The 11,726-nt window shown below is 43.4% G+C and overlaps 2 non-coding genes and 2 pseudogenes across 2 annotated transcripts; all 4 read right to left on the reverse strand.

The window, feature by feature from the left end:
- Nucleotides 1–3,693: 3,693 nt before the first annotated feature.
- LOC121189106 lies at nucleotides 3,694–3,857 on the reverse strand. The gene has a single exon (XR_005894816.1). It is a non-coding gene; the product is annotated as a U1 spliceosomal RNA (small nuclear RNA).
- Nucleotides 3,858–5,009: 1,152 nt separating this feature from the next.
- Nucleotides 5,010–5,124, reverse strand: LOC121189073. Its single transcript, XR_005894789.1, has one exon. It is a non-coding gene; the product is annotated as a U5 spliceosomal RNA (small nuclear RNA).
- A 380-nt stretch (nucleotides 5,125–5,504) lies between these two features.
- Nucleotides 5,505–5,682, reverse strand: LOC121189040 (annotated as a pseudogene).
- A 36-nt stretch (nucleotides 5,683–5,718) lies between these two features.
- LOC121189086 lies at nucleotides 5,719–5,837 on the reverse strand (annotated as a pseudogene).
- Nucleotides 5,838–11,726: the final 5,889 nt, after the last annotated feature.

Raw genomic sequence — 11,726 nt, forward strand, 5'->3', positions numbered from 1 at the left:
GCTTGTCAATAATCCAACCATCATAAATGATTGTCCCTCAGTGCTTTCACTGTAAAAACAGTCTGTGTGACACCATGAACCTCAGTGAGATCTGGACATAATGTCAAGTTGTTGCTGTTTAATGTGATAACAAGTTGTTCTGATGGTGAAAGTGGATTAAATAATATAACAGCAATAAGAGACAGAGGACCTCCTGACAGCATTAATGGACATGGACAGATATGTGCTCTCACACTGCCGAGCTGCACACACTGTTAAACACTGTCACAGCTCATTAGCATCATGTTCTACCTGCAATTCAAGATCAACGAGTTGGTTCAGGATGGAGCTGAGAGAGAGCAATGGAGGAGAGAAACTTTAAAGTCCAACAGTGATTCATCATAGTTTGTGAAAACTACCTGATACTTGTCCTGAGTGTTCAGTCAGTGAAAGAAACCATGAAAACAAAGCTGATTCTTCATTTTACATTTATCATGAATGACTAAGGGACTTTTTTTGATCACTTGATTATTCATCTGAGAAAAGCAGTAAGTTCTTTGAGTTACTGAGTCACTGCAGTGTGTTCAAAACAACTATACTTATAGAAATGAAGGCACTGATCACACAGTCTAAAACATAAGCTTCAGAAAAAAATGAATACATTTCATATGCTGAAGGAAATGTTAGGTTTGTGTCATGTCCGACAGTCGACAATCAACCAAATACCCAACAAAATAAAGTCATTTAGCTTTGTAGCTCTGCACACATCCTTCTTCAAACACTGTGGTTTATGACACAGCCAGTTAAGTCTGGACTTCAAACCAGTTCAAACACTGTCATGCAGCATGTAGATGCAGAATGTAAATCATTTTCTCAAACATCTGCACCAGCACTGAGGAATAAACATCAATGATAATTCATCATGATTTATGAAGTTTAATGTTTCTGTTGTTTTACTGTTTGAAAGAGGAGAAACAATGTTTGTATATTTGAAGACTAAAATCAGCTGTGAAGAACATTTTCCTTTGTTTTCTTCTTTTCAGAGGTTTTTGAAAAATAGATAAAATGAATCAGTGGATGTATCAGAATATGGAGAGAATCTTCATCCACTACAAACTTGTGACTTTTGGAAATTTCCCAAAGCAAAACTCTGTTCATGTGAATCAAACCAGTAAATGTCTGGTTTCAGCTAATTTAACCTTTGGGCTGATGAATGAACGACTACCTGCTGCATAATCAGACTTATCACTACATTATTCACTGCACAAGCAGCTGCACACTGGTTCACACCTGAGAGAATAACGAGCAAAGAAGAAGCAGGTGGTAGAAGAAAAACTGATGAGAGGAGGAAACGGAGGAGGGTGAGAAAAAGATGAATAATTACTGAAGCTGCAACATCAACAGACGCCTGTCAGTGCCAAAGAAATGATTCTTATCAAGAAAGGCAGAGATTAAAGCAACTAGCCTCATCTTCATGTTCCAGATGCTCACACAGTTTTTGAAAAGTAAAATAAACCAGATGGAAATAAATCATTCATGATTTGACTCAAGATGAAGAAAACATATCTCTTTACCTGGATGCATGAAATAAATGTAATAAATCAGTGAAGGTTCAGAATGGTTTCTGTAAAATATCACAGATCTTATTTAAAGCTCTGTTACTCTGTCACAGCAGACAGCAGGACAATGACAGTGAGAAGACTGAAGGAGACATGGAGCTTTGTCCTGGTTTGAAGGACAGAAGACGGAGGACAGTCTGTGTGTGGCTGCTCTGTCTGGGGAGACTGGTGGAGAAGAGACTGAGGTCCAAACTCTGACAGGACACAAGAGAGCAGCTCCAGCCCTCTGACAGAAGACAGGCTGGGAGGGAGGACAGCTGTCCAGCTGTGGATCAGCTACTGGACACTGACGGGACACACACCATCCCTCTGGCTGTCCCATAGAACAAACCATGACTTCATATCAGGTGAGGATGTGTCCTTCATTTAAACTGAGGACTACAGGAAAAGTATAAGCTTCATTTGTTCAGAAGCTGTTTCCAGTTATTGGAATTTTAAAATAAATAAAATCTCAGTTTGATCACAAACAAAACAGATTCTATAAATTCCCTCGACAGAAGTAAAAACCAATCTCATTTCTATTATCAGCTGATTAAATGTTCATTTTCTCCATCATGAAGGATCATCAGCTCACCATCTGCTGGGCTACAGAGCTGATCAGCTCAGCAGACGTGTTGTGATCTAATAGGATCAGACAGGTGGAGACATGAAGGATGAAAACAGCTCTGCTCCAATGAAGGAAGCAGAACTAGAAACAGGCAGAGACACCTGCTGTACTGATTTCATCAACACTAACAGAGAAACACAGAGATGGAGTGAACTTTCATTCATGCATCTTAGTTTAATCTTTAAAGTTTATTCTGGACCATGGAAAATAAAAGCCCCAGAAAAAGCTAGTACTCCTGACATCAGGAATGAATTTTAAAATGACTCATGAGCTGATTTAAAAATCTCAAATGTTTTGATGTGCATTTAAAAATATTAATTATGAGGGAAAGCTGTGTTTTTATTCAGTGTATTGAAAACTCACCACTTCAAGCTTCTCCTTCCTCCACCTGTTTCTCTCCCTCCTTTCATCTGTCTCTATGTAGACTCACTCCTTCCTGTACTGTCTCTCTGCATCTCCTTCATTTCACCTTCAGCTTTACTTTTCATGTCAGTATCATCCACATACAGAGACTATAGAAGCAAATGGGTCATTTAGCAAAGACGAACACATCAAAGATAAAACACAAACTTTCTACATGCTCCTAAAGTCAGAAACACACTCAAACAGGCAAACACATGCACACCCTCCTACAGACTGTCCACACTGCTGCTCTCTGTGTCTGTGAGATCACTCGTCACCACTTTGTTCCTCCAAATATAACAGTGATAATATTTGTGTCTGTGAAAGGACACATATACACACACTGTTACACATTCTCCACCTCCTTTGTGGTTGTGTGAGGAGTGTGTGAAGTGTGGAGGCGAACGTCACAATGACTGACTTCTCCTCTCTGCTTGGTTCCACTCAGCTGCCTGTCACTGACTCTTCAGAGCAAATTGTTGGAAGTTAAAAATCTATTTACTGAAGCTGGAGCTTTTAACAGGCCACATTCACATTCAAAGACGCCAGCATCCCCACCAAAGCCTAAAAATAAAGTATACCAGCGAAATGACAACATCTAGCACACATTTCTTCCGCAAAGAAAGAGCAAAGTCTGACAGGGGAGCTCACACTTGTGGTGCTCCATAGAGATGTTTGACTTTTCACCAACTCAAAAGGCTCAGCCATACGGCAAAGCCGGCCAAAAATAGCTTCAACTCATTGCTGTTCCACACCAAAGCCTAGAAATAAAACATATTAGAACAACATCTAGCACACATTTCTTCCACAAACAAGCAGCAAAGTGGGACAGGAGAGCTCACACTTCATTTTGTCATGGAAAGGCCACGCCCACTTCCCCAATTCCAATGGGAACACGGGGAATTGTCATGACTAAACACGCCACTCTGTAGCGTACGCCAGAGAGCTTCTGCAGAGCAACACTGCCGCTTTGTGGACAGACTGCAAAAGCTGACATGTAACTCCTAATCAACAAAGCCACCTTCAACAGGTTAGCACATGGGCATTCCTGACACATTGCGCTGCTTTTCTTCTACACGCACGCAACAGGGGAGAGCGCGAACGCAGTCCCCCACTACCAGAAATTATGCAGTCTAGATTCCCACATTTGGGGAATTCGCAGGGGTCAGCACAGCCGGAGTGCAATGGCTGAGCCTCACCCTGGGTGAACCACCTTGTTGATCATGGTATCTCCCCTGCCAGGTAAGTATGAGCTGCAGTTGGAAGAGAGCGGGTGGTGGTCACCAGGCACAGCACTCTGGCTGACGGTGCCCACAATGCATAATCCCACATTTCAGTGCCTTGAGCATCAGCTCCCCTTTGTCTGTTACGTTTATGGCTGAAAAGACACAAACACTGCTGCAAATAGGCTGCGGCGTGCGGCAAACGCGCTTTGTTGGATCTACCCATCATGCACTGCTCTGCCAAAAACAAAGGAACACTGTGTGAAATGCCACTAGTCAAGCTGTCTCTTGGGAAAGAAAGCAAAGGCCCACGTGGGACACTTTTCAAAACATTTGACTAAATGAACTAAACACTGACATGAACTACTAACATGTATGGACTTACTGAAAACCTTGGAGGTGATCTGGACTTTCCTGTGGTTTCCTCTTGTCCTTGTAACAGCAGTAGCTCCTCCCTTCCTTGTCAATAATTGTGCAGAAACATCTGAGTGCTTCTTTCTTCCTAAATCATGAGCAAGTCCTGTCCAGTCCAACTGTTTCTGCTCCTGTTTGACTTCTGAACTTGTCTCTGGCTGTGTGTCCACTTACTGCAGCCTCTGACATCAGACTGTAGAATGTTGATACATCAAAGGACAAACACACACACACACTCACACATACTGGTACTTATATCTTGGTGAGGACACTCTCTGGCATAATGCATTCCCTCGCCCTAACCTCTCTCTCTTTTAGCATCTCAGACCTATGTCAGTACCTGTGCCTCTGTCAAAGAATACAAAAAAAAAAAAAAACACTAGACCTGTACACACATAAAGTCATGTATTCATCTGTGAATGTGTGTTTGATGAGTGCAAAGTGAAAATGCTGCATGAACCTTGTTTTTGTAAAAGCTTCTCTTGTTTCCTTTGCTTCTTACAACTGTATATTTTTCAAGCATCATCTGTCATATTGAAGAAATAGGTTCATTCAGTAGCGTTATTTCTTTTTTTATTGTCATCATGTACACTTTTCTTGTCTCAAAGACGCCAGCATCCCCACCAAATCCTAAAAATAAAGTATACCAACGAAATGACAACATCTAACACGCATTTCTTCCGCAAAGGAAGAGCAAAGTCGGACAGGGGAGCTCACACTTGTGGCGCTCTATAAAGATGTTTGACTTTTCACCAACTCAAAAGGCTCAGCCATAAGGCCAAGCCAGCCAAAAATAACTTCAACTCATTGGTGTTCCTCTCCACGGAAGTCTTTAGTAAAAGGCGAAAGACTTGTGCGTTATGAAGAGAAACAAGAGTCAGAACAGGCCTGTCTCAGAGAGCAGCTGAGGACCCTAGTCATCCCGGCTACCACCGTCGCGGTGCGCCTCCCTTGGCTTGCCGCGTGCTAAATCCCAGCCTCCCCACCACCTCCAGCCTGAAAAATCCAGGCCTGGCTTTTACATGGAGACTACAAAGTCTGGGAAACCATCAGGCGTCTTCAGGGAGTCCGCGACCAATCATCGTAGCTGAGGTGCACTGTGTTGTTGAGCTGGGTTCCCTGGGTGATATCAGTAAATCAACTGACTGGTTGTGCACAATTCACTTGATAAAAACTTAGCCGCATTTTCCTTCAGCCACTGTAAAAGTTTGACTCCTAACTAAACATGTGTGTCAGAGCTTGATTTTCTACAAAGCAAGAGAAAGGTGCACCGTTCCCGGCGGCACTGCAATGCCAGGTCGATGCGTGGAGTGAGCGGAGCAAGCTCCCTTTTCAGCTCCCTCTCCTAAAAATGGGTTTAATAAGTTGACATATAACTCTAAATCAACAAAGCCACGTCACAAGATGGAGATGAACCACACTAGTTTAGTGATGATATTTTTTTGTTTATTGTGAATCAAAACTGGAGATAAAAGGCTTATAGCACCTAGTATTCCCAGGTGGTGTCCCATCCAAGTTCTAACCAGGCCCTACTCTACTTATCTTTCGAGATCAGGCAAGATCGGGCGTGCCAAGGGTGGTATAGCCGTGAGCAACACCAACCCATATAAAAAGTCTCAAATCCAATGTTTAATAGAGACAATAATCATCTGGATTTCTCTACAAATCCAAGCACAAGAAGCAATCAAAAATCACCTTATCCACCTGACAAGAATTCTCTGACTATCCATCATCTGATAAAGGCTGTTACTGAGTCTGATCACTTATAGATCCATTCCTGTCCAACATTGAGTAAGATGTAAGATGTAAGATGGAAATATTTAAAACAGCTACTTTTTGTGTGTGTGCCCAAACACATTTTGGCTGAACATCATGTTCTTGTGTGCTTAAATATCACATCAAGTTAACAAACAAATCATCTGAACAAAACATTTCACTAAATGAACTAAACACTGACATGAACTACTAACATGTACTGACTTACTGAAAACCTTGGAGCTGATCTGCACTTTCCTGTGGTTTCCTCTTGTCCTTGTAACAGCAGTAGCTCCTCCCTTCCTTGTCAATAACTGTGCAGAAATATCTGAGTGCTTCTTTCTTCCTAAATCATGAGCAAGTCCTGTCCAGTCCAACTGTTTCTGCTCCTGTTTGACTTCTGAACTTGTCTCTGGCTGTGTGTCCACTTACTGCAACCTGTGACATCAGGCTGCAGTAAGCACACTCTTTAGCCTGCACACTCTTTAGCCTGTGGCCACTACAGTCTAAAGGAATTTATATTTTAAAAAAAATAAATAAATTTTTGACTTCCAGTAGTATGAGTGCGACAGGCAGTCTGTAATTCAAATCTGCATTCTGTACACTAAGCCTATATCAGTGTGCTCTGTGATTTGGTGGCAAAAAGAGAAGCAGTGTCAGTTTCCATTGACATTACAGCACTAACATACTGATATCTGAGCAGCTGCCTTCAACATCAGACCTGCTCCAACAGCAGAACTTTACTGTCATACTTCATGTTTGACTGTGAATGTTCATGTGACATGCAGCAGAAGTTTACAGCTTGAGTTAGTTTCTGATTTTCACTTCAAGGCTTTCCTCCTACCAAACCCCGAGCAGCCCGACCAGCCAAGGCTAATTCTCCAGAAGGTGCCGGTTCCACCCCCCTCCAGCAGCTCCTCCCAAAGCTCCACACCCATGTCAGCACCTGACCCACCTCCTGCTTCTCCCCCAAGCTCCTCCTCAAATTCAGCCCTGAACTCATCTCTAACCTTCTCTTCTGGTTCCTCCTCCAGCTTACCCTGCAGCCGACCCACATTCCCCCCTGGCTCCTCCTCAAGCTGCCCTCAGAAAGCAGAGCCACCCAAGAAGCCTGTCACAGTGTGTCCCCCAGCAAGAAAACAACCACACACCAAGTCCCGACTGAGCACAATCTTGTCCCAAGAGAAGTGGGTGAAAAATGTGAAGGAGATTATCAGAGAGAGAAATATGCAGCATGGCGTTACGCGATGGAAGTGAGCTGCTGAACAGGCTGAAGGTCAACCCCTGAGGAAGCACTCCTCTAACAAGGAAATGGACGTGTGCTGTGATGTGTTGTGCTGTGTCTTGTTGTGACTTGCTGTGCAGCACATTCCAGCCTAATGTGTCCTATTGCCCTGATGTGATGTGTTGATGTGTTGTTACATGCCGTGTTGTGTTGTGCTGTGCTGTACTGCACTGTGTTGTTTAACGTTATGTGTTGTAATGTATTGTGTTGTGATGTGTTTTGCAGCAAACCACAAAACAGAGCAAAACAGTTGTGAAGTTTTATGTTGGGACTTGATGTGTTGTGTTGTTTTTTGGCCTGATATGTTGTGTGTCATGACTAGCCCCTAAGGGGACTGTTTTCTGAACCCTTTTTGTTATATTTAGAACTCCTTTGTGGACTTTTGGACCTTTTAGAACTCTAGTTTAAGTTTTGTTAATAGTTCCTGTTTTATTTTGAAATCATAGCCCTTGTGTATCTTGTCTTGTTCTACTTCCAGTCTTTGTCTTGTTTCCCGCCATATGTGATTGTCTTCCCCGCCCTAATTGATTTCACCTGTTGCCCATTGCCTTATTTAAGTCTCATTGTTTCCATGTGTTCTTGTCAGTTCATCAGTGTCCATACCAGAGTCTGCACCTTTGTCTTTGCCTGAGTCTGTACTTCTTAACCTGTGTTGGTTCCCTGTGTGTGCCTCTGCCTTGCCTCCTCTGCCTCATCAAGTCCCCTTGTTTGTTCATGTTCCTGTGCTTTGTGTTTTCCCCCCTCATGGACTTACCTTGGTCTCCTTTGTTTCAAGTAAGAACTTTTGTATTTTTGCTTAGTTTTATTCCTGAGTCTTTTACTCCTTTGTGGATGATTAAAAGACTTTTAGTTACTCATAGCCTGTCTTGGAGGTTATTACATTTGGGTCCTGTCTTCCCTTGTGTTCTTGGTTGCCTCAGTTGTGACCCTCCTTGACATTGCGTTGTGATGTGCCATGTCATGTTGTGCCATAATGTGTTGTGTTGTGTTATGTTGCGTTGTGCTGCTCTGTGCTGCACTGCATTGAGTTTTGTCATGTTGTGATGTGTTGTGCCGTACTATGCTGTGCCATGCAACACATAACAACCTGATGTATAGTGTTGTGCTACGCTGTGCTGTTGTTTATTGTTGCACTGCCTTGTGTTTGTTGTGACGTGTCAAGAACTTGTCGACACACATAATAGCACAACACAGCACAGTTGTGATGTATAGTATAGCACAGTGTAGCCCAACACAACACATCAGGTTGTGATATGCTGCACGAACTGATGTGTGTAGCTTCCTCACACGTGTACGATGATGATCTTGATGAAGAGTTTATTTCTCAGAAACAATAATCAGCTCTACAGTTTGTTATGAAGCACGTTCCATTAAGTAGAATCAGATTGAAAAACTGGACTGATATTATCCAAACACTTCATGAACCTACAGATGACTCTGTTCCATCAGGAGTATGAGAGGTATTCACCCATCTGATCATATGATACTGGAGTGTGTCTGTGCTGGGACCTGCTGAAGATTCCTGCTCAGAGGTCTGACTTGCAGCCACCAGCAGCATTTTGGTGTTGGGACAGAACTCCTTAATCTGTCCTCTCCACTGGACAGAGGGGACAACGAGCACGAGATGATACATCATTTTACCAGTTAGCAGTAGTTACACAACTACCCTCTGACCACAATGTACATGTCAGGGTCAGTGGATATAGTTAATCCTTTTTCATCTCCTCTACTGGCTGCGTTTAACATTTAGCAGCCTACTTCACAACCTGTGGAGAACAAGCATATAAACATAGACCACAAAGACCCAGGATGGATTTCTGCAGGACCCCATGAGAGAGCAGCTCACTGGAGTAGGAGGAATCTCCATCTACAAATTGGAGGACCTTCCTAACACTCACCTTCTTAAGAGCGGTCAGTGTCAGTGTAGGACAGAGGACACACGTTGTCATAGTTCCTTCAATTAAAGAAACATCTACAGGTCAGTTGATTTACTTTCTAGATTGTTCCTCAGTGTAATTGAGGCGTCATTCAGAGAAGTGACTCTGAAGCTGATTGTGAGAGGATTTTCCTCATTCATTAGCACACAGCAGACTCAAACATTACTGTGATTCAGATTCTGAGAACTTTATTTGTCCCCGGGGGGCAATTTAAGGCACACTGAGCAGCATGAGGTGAAAAAGACATTTCAAACAAGACACAACAAGAAACATACAATATATATACAGATATGTACAATACCAGTGTGAATAAAGTGCAGAGTGTGTCAAAGTAAAATGGAAATTACAGGGATTATGTATTTACTAGTTTATTACAGAGGTAGTATGGTTAATATGGCGCAGTTGAAAAGGGTGCATTTAAAAAAAGGGTATGTCACCGAGTAGAGGGACCGTGGTAATATAACACTTTTTTGTCTCTGTGGGGAGCAGGCACATCAAAACAACAACACTCAGGGGAAGGTTCAGTTAAAAAATATATAAATACTTTTATTACAAATGTAGTTAAAACACAGTGGGTAAAACCAGAGTACTCCAGATACTTGAATGTAAAAAAGTATTGCAGGTTGTCCACCTGACCAGATGGGGGTGTAGAGAGTCCCCGGAGCAACAGGTCCCTGCGTGGCCGTTGGGTGGTAGCTTGGGGGAAAGGGGAAACAAACAAAAAACAGGGCAACTACCAGGGTGGTCAGCGGTCCATCGATCTTTATATGAGGTATCTTAGTCCCAGAAACAAAATTACGAAATCTTCTGTGGGGTGAGGGCGAATACTAATAAAAATTAAAGCTGCAAGCAGCGATGACGGGCCCTCGCACCCCTTGCGACCCGCGGGAGTCGCAGCCGGCGCAGCCAAGAGTACCAGAGTCCTCCTATGTCCTCTCCTCTTCTCCCCAGTACACGTCATAGTACAAACAGGTTATTTCCTGTTACCAGCAGGGGGCGCCACGAGTAAGGCGGGAGTTTGACATATGGAGGCGTTCCGGGCAGAGCCCTGATCATGCTCATAAAGTTTGAAGATGTTTGGATAAAGTATGTGGACGTGAGAGCCATTCAAAATGTCATGGCAAATTCACCAAACGCCACCGAACTTTGGCGAGCCACAGAGGCCACGCCCTTTAACTTAGAGAAAAGCCTTTGATAACTTTTGATCATCATGGTCTTGAGGTGAGGTCCACCAGATATGAAGTTGATCGGGTGAAATCCCTAGCACGAGTTCGTCCGCATACCAATGGTGGAAAGCAGTGAAATTTGGCCGCCAAAAACAAAATGGCCGACTTCCTGCTAGGTTGAGGTCATGGTGTCAAGAGACGTTTTTGTGCATCAGGAAGTGTTCTTTATGTGTACCGATTTTCATCTTCGTACTCCAAAAAAACCCATATGGAGAGGGGTATTTTAAATCTTCAAGGGGGCGCCGTTGAGCCATTTTGCCCCGCCCAATTACAAAAACCCCATCAGAGTCTAGTACCAGCCCCCAAGAACGTGTGTATGAATTTTTAGGATCATAGGAGGTGGTTAAGGTCATTACAAACCCAAACGTAATTTCACGGCGAGGGATCGTCAGTTGCCGCGCCGCCACACAGATGCCATTGCACCCAGCTTCACGGCCTTTATAATGTAGCTTCACCAAGTAGTTGGGAAGGTTGTAGAGCAGAAACGAAGCCGATGGTGTCAACTATTAAGGAGCAGTACACTTCAGAGTAAAAATAGGTCATTTCCTGTTACCAGCAGGGGACGCCACGAGTAAGGCGGGAGTTTGAAATATGGAGGTGTTCAGAGCAGAGCCCTGATCATGCTCATGAAGTTTGAAGATGTTTGGATAAAGTATGTGGACGTGAGAGCCATTCAAAATGTCATGGAAAATTCACCAAACGCCACCAAACTTTGGCGGGCCACAGAGGCCACGCCCTTTAACTTAGAGAAAAGCCTTTGATAACTTTTGATCATCATGGTCTTGAGATGAGGTCCACCAAATATGAAGTGGATCAGGTGAAATCCCTAGCACGAGTTCGTCCGCATACCAATGGTGTAATTCGCCAAAATCGCCAACTTCCGACCACAATGGCGGACTTCCTGTTGGGTTGAGGTCATGGTGTCAAGAGACTTTTTGGTGTGTCTCGGTATGATCAACATGTGTACCAATTTTCATGCACCTATGACAAACTAAGCCCAATGGGAGGGGGGTTTTGAAAATTTCAAGGGGGCGCTGTGGAGCCATTTTGCCCCACCCATTTACAACGACCACAAAATATCAAATTTTTCACCAGACCTGATGAGTGTGCCAAATTTCAGGCGTTTTAGAGCATGGGAAGGGGTTGAAAAATGCAGTTGTTTGGGAGGAATAATAATAATAATAATAATAATAATAATAATAATTAAAGCTGCAAGCAGCGATGACGGGCCCTCGCACCCCTTGCGACCCGCGGGAGTCGCAGCCGGCGCAGCCAAGAG

Source organism: Toxotes jaculatrix, chromosome 10 (assembly GCF_017976425.1).
Source record: "Toxotes jaculatrix isolate fToxJac2 chromosome 10, fToxJac2.pri, whole genome shotgun sequence".
Taxonomy (NCBI): Eukaryota; Metazoa; Chordata; class Actinopteri; family Toxotidae; genus Toxotes; species Toxotes jaculatrix.